The following is a 5,468-nucleotide window of genomic DNA, read 5'->3' on the forward strand; positions in this document are numbered from 1 at the left end:
CCGTGGCAACGAGGAGTCTTCGGGCCAGTTGCTCGTGTTGTCCACGTTTGCAAGTGTTCCACTGGGACTCAAAGCTCTTCTGGTGGGAGTTCAGCCCAGCGTTTATTGAATACAAATACTAATGCTATTTATTATTTAAACTTATGCTTAAAGTGACCTGGTCTTTGTTCTTCTTGGATCTGAACATAAATTCAAAGAAAGGCCTAACTTTAGTTGCATATAAATTTGAAGTTCAAGAAAGGTTTTTGCGGAGAAACAGAGTTAATATTTTTTATAAGGAAACAAAATATTGAGTACTCTGAAATTAATGATGGAACTAGTTCAAAAGCTCTTTCAGAGGATATATATTTTTTTGATAACCTCATTAGCTTTCTTTATAGATGCGATGCTTGTATTATAAACCTCGGGACAATTTTTAACTGCCTGAGTTTATTAACAAGCCATTCTATACTAACCTCCAGAATCCTGGGGTTTTTATAAAATGAAAAAAATCTACACACATAACATTTGTCTGACCTTTTGTGGGTGTGTGCTTAACTTGAGTATCTCTAAGCAAGATCTTTTGAAACAGAATCCTTTTTCAAAAAAAAAAAAGTTTCCTTATAAAGGAAGCATACATTTTCTCATAAAAAGGAAAAACACTAAGTCAAATGAAGTCGATGATGCACTAGTTATTATTTCTGAATGCCCAAAACAAAAAGTATTTTTCTTATGATATGACATCTTTTCAATATTTATCTCTCTTAATACCTCATACTTGGGATTGTGAACGTAACCTCTCTGCACGATAAACTTGCGAGAAGGACCAAAACAATTTCTCAAAATTGATATCTTCAAATACTTATTTCATGGGAGTGAGAACTATGAAGAGAAATTTAATTAGTCTCACTTATAGTGGGGAGGAGAGAATTTTAGTGGGGGGCAATGAATTTGCTACATAACTAGAACAACCATTTTAAATTCTAATCCATTGTAAAAGACCAGAACTTAAATCTCAGTTGTTTTAAACTCTTAAACTTTATTTGTTATATTGCTCTCCTTATCATAGTTCAGGCAGCTGAAATAGAATAACTCTTACTCTTGAGCTATCATTTCCTCATATTTTTGTTCTGATTTAAGACATCTCTTTTTCTTTGACTTAGAATCATGCTAGCTTTAAAAAATAATAGGTCAGTTGAGTAAGTCACACAGCGTAGACCTTTTGTTTTGGGGTTTGGGGTCCTTGCCAGCTGAATTGTGACAGCAGTATTCGTGTGTGTTCTCTTTTCTCGGCGTTCGTGTTCCTTTGGTTTCTGCATGTCTCGGTTTCCCCAGAAGGGCCCTGTATCTCAGAACGGCAGTGCCCGACTTCTTTCATTCTCTGGGGGGAAGCACTGCTTAGTTGGCTCCAACTTTTGGACAGAGAATCTGATGCTCATTGTGTCGCTCTGGCAAAGAGAGTCGGGGCCACCTGTCAGGGCGGCGTGGTTCCCACACGCAACACGACGTGCCAGTGTCAAGGCGGCGGCGATGCCAGGCATTGAGTGGTGAAGAGCGTAGCTGGTATAATGTGATGCTTTTTCTGAAGCATCTTCCCACTGGAAAACAGTGCCAAGTCCGAGGCACGTGCTTCATTAAATGAATCACATCTGTTGGCACTTGTGGGTGTTAGCACTGACAAGCATCTTTCCATTAGTGAGTGCATTTTTGTATTTCCCTCCCTCCCCCCGTGCTCCCTGTACGCCGTTAATCTTTGCCTCCATTTACCCAAGTGATTGAATTATCTTAGATGGTAGAGACATATACAGAAACAAGGAAAATGTTTTCTAGGCCTGTCTCTGTTAAAGTATGGATCATAAACTATTGATGTTCCTATGCTGCATGATTATCTTAGAGCAAGTTGTCTTCTTAAGTGATAGGAGATGGCTTATGGTGTAAAAAGAGCTTGCGGTTTTTTTTCTCTTCTCCTGGGAACTCAAAATGTAGCAGACTGAATGGAGGTGAGATGGAGAATGCTGTAGAGCAATGCACCAGCTAGAATTCCCTATTTGGGGGAGATTTATTTTAATAAAAATACACATAAATGCAACTACTGGCGACCACATCTGCCTCTCAGGATTTATTCTTACTGTTTTTACAGTTACTTCCAAATTTAAAATTAAAATAGTCCATTTTTCTTATGCCTTTTTAATATGCCTTATATAATTTTTTAAAATTGATTTTTAAGAAAAGAATCACACAGTGAAGAATTTTTCATTGTGAGGAGTTTCAAAGACTAGATTGAAAGTGGAAAGACTTGACTTTGGGCTATATTTGTTTACATTAAACAAATTGTTAACTTTTTGGTATTAAATTACCAAAAAGTTAAATTGCTGAACAAATATGATAATTAAATAAGAATTCTGGTAGACGTGGAAATAAGTAAAAGTACTGATGGAACAGATATTTATTGAGTGCCAACCATACACAAGGTGGCGTACCACTGTCTGTTTCAGTTGTCTTATTAAAATGCGCAAGTTTGGAAATAAATTTGGTTTGCATTAGTCACTAAATAAGAACATAGTCACAAAAACAGAGTCCAAATTCGTCAAGATAATGATGTATATTGGCAATTAGTCACCTTGTATATTAGCATTTGTCACTTTGACAAATAGAGACTCAAACAAAATCTTAATTTGGGAAAATCCATGGGTAAAACTATACCACAGCAGGTTGTATTACCAGAAGTCCATTAGGCTGGGCAGTCCCCAAACTCAGGACCGGCTTCCCAGTAGATCATTTAATCTCTATATGCCCTTTCTTGTTCACTGCCACTTGTGTACTGGAGCCACTTGCCATGGGTTATCATCCACATACCTGCCACACACCCGTAAAGAAACCCTTTTGATTGACATAAAATAGTTGATAAATATTACTTAAGTTTCCAGTTCAGATTCTGGAAAAACTGAAATGCATGTGAATGCTTAGTCTTATGACTCCTGATAAAATATCAAATGGCTAATCTGGGGGGGAAAGAGGTGGATTCAAATAGGCAAAATCATTTCACATTTCCTGTTTTCAAAGGCAGACTTGGAATACAGACATAGCCCTGTGCCAGTCATTTCATTTCTGAGCTGGGTCTTCGATCACATGATGTAGACAGTGCTGTGCAGTAGGAATGCATGAGCCATACATGTAGTTTAAAAGTTGGTGCTGGCCACATTATAAAAAGAAATAGGTGAGATGAATTTTAACAGTACATTCTGTTTAGCCCAATGACTGATTTCAACATGTAATCAGTGTAAAAGTTTTATGAAATATTTTACAGTCTTTTTTATACCGAACTCTTCAGTATCAGGTGAGTGTTTTGCTGTTAAAACATGTCAGTAGTAACTGGGTGAATTTCAGGCGCCCGTTAACACTAATGCCCGTGCTCTGGGCAGCGGTGGTCTAAGTGGCTTTCTGAATGTGAAGCCGTCACTTGCTTTATAACTGAACCCTGAAATCCTGTCTTTGATCTGATATTGTCACTGTTGAGATGTGACCTTAATATTTAATAATCTCTGAAATTGAAGAAACATCCAGAAAGAGACAGTTGTTTGCATATTTTCACTCATAGAAAGAATCTGCTAACAGCCAACAGTTTAAAAAACGAAATGGGCTGTTACCATACAAAGTTAACACCCACCCACCTCCAAGGTACTGAAGGGAAGGCCAGGTGGCCCCCTGCTGGCCTCAACTATACTAGTCAAATAACATTGTTTTGTATGGTATCTATTCTGCCATCACTGCAAAAGAGGTTATTGCAAAACCTCAGAGAAGCACTACTCCAACTTTTACTACATTGTGGTTGTGTGATTTGTGGGCTCATTGCCCCTTTTGGTAGATAGTGGGCAGTTATTTCATTCGCTGACCACTTGTTGCCTTTTCAGGGTCAGGCAAGCTTTAGCTAAATCAGGATCACCTGGAGGCCTGGTTAAAGGGCCAATTGCTGGGCTCCACCCTCCAGTTTCTGATTCTGCAGATCTGGGTGGGGCCTGAGAGTCTGTTTCGAACAGGATCCAAGGGCAGGTCCATGGACCACACATTGTAAGTAGCACTGGTTTAGGACAGAGGTCTCTTTTCCTCTGTCCCCGGGACATTTGTCAAAGTCTGAGATGTTTTTGCTTGTCACAACTGAAGGCTGAGAATGTTACTGGCATCTAATGGGGAGAAGCTAGGGGTCCTACTAAACATCCTGCAATGCACAGAGCAGCCCGCACAAGGAATTAACCAGCCCAAGTAGTGGTGCTGAAGTTGGGAGACCCCTGTCTTGGGGAAAATGAAGAAAATCAAGTATTTGTAACAAACTGTGTGAAGAATGTAGGGATAGGTTGTGATGAGGGCAGTGTAGGATGCTGCAGCTGATGTAGGGTGTCAGCTAGGGGCACAGAGGTAGGTAAGACAGATTCTGCTCTCAGGGGCACCAGACATGCACACAGTAGGCCCATTTGCTTTTTAACTGTGGAGTAAAACTGGTGAATTGAAAAAGGATGCTTCCTGGGTGGGCATGGATGGGGTTTCACGGCTTCAGTGATATTTAACAGCTGTATAAAATGGCTTGGGTTTTGCCAGGGGCATTGTAGCCAAGGAGAACTCATCATGGGGGACCCCGAAAAGCTAGAGAGGTTTTATGTGGCCAGGTCACAAAGCCTTAAATGCCATTACTCTCCGGAGGGTCACCTTCATCCAGTAGGCAGTAGGATAAAGGTTCATTGTGCTTTATGAGACAATGGAATCCAAGTTGATGAGGCGCTGCTGCTAGTCAGTTGGCCTTGTGGAGAGCCTTAAAAGTGCCTCAACTATACAAGTCAAATAACATTGTTTTGTATTATATCTATTCTGCTTCTTTGTACATTAAACCAGGAAATTCTATATACAGAGATTCCGAAGAAAAGATGGAAAGTTCAGAAAATACTAGCTAGCCCATGCATCCTTTCTGCTTGATTCCCGAATGTCTCCTGCTACTGGAGCCTGTTTGTGAATGAGAACATTTCCCAATGAGTCGCCTGGGCCCCCGGCAGCCTGCCAACGCCAGAGTGGGTGTCAGTCACACGAGGGTTAGTCCTGCTCACAGTTCGCCCAGCTGGGCGGAGACCCTCCTGGTCTTGACACGAGAATGTGTGTGGCTGGAAGGGCCTCCCACTCCAGAGCCCGTGGCTGTTCCTGGATAGGAAGCCTGGGTGTCCTTTAGGACTTCCATCCTGGGGCTTTGCTGATTGGGTCTTAAACATTCACAGGACTTTTTATATCACTTCACTCAGGATCTACATCATGCCACACACCCATGCCAAATACACTTGGGTTGGTTTTAGTATCTTCTCTCTCTCCTTCCTCCTTCCCTCTCTCCCCACACACTTAATTGTTGGTTTCCCAATCAAGCAATTTAATGAGAACCAAAGTGTATCTTTTCACTGCCTGATGAGCTGGGCACATTTTTCTGACCAGGTGACTGAGCAGCTACGGCCTGA

General features: G+C 40.9%; 1 protein-coding gene across 2 annotated transcripts in view; it reads left to right on the forward strand.

The window, feature by feature from the left end:
- TMTC4 (transmembrane and tetratricopeptide repeat containing 4) overlaps positions 1-5,468 on the forward strand; it is a 55,670-nt gene that overhangs the window by 16,612 nt on the left and 33,590 nt on the right. The window lies entirely within an intron of this gene.

The sequence above is a fragment of the Myotis davidii genome, unplaced genomic scaffold (assembly GCF_000327345.1).
Source record: "Myotis davidii unplaced genomic scaffold, ASM32734v1 scaffold637, whole genome shotgun sequence".
In the NCBI taxonomy this organism is placed as follows: Eukaryota; Metazoa; Chordata; class Mammalia; order Chiroptera; family Vespertilionidae; genus Myotis; species Myotis davidii.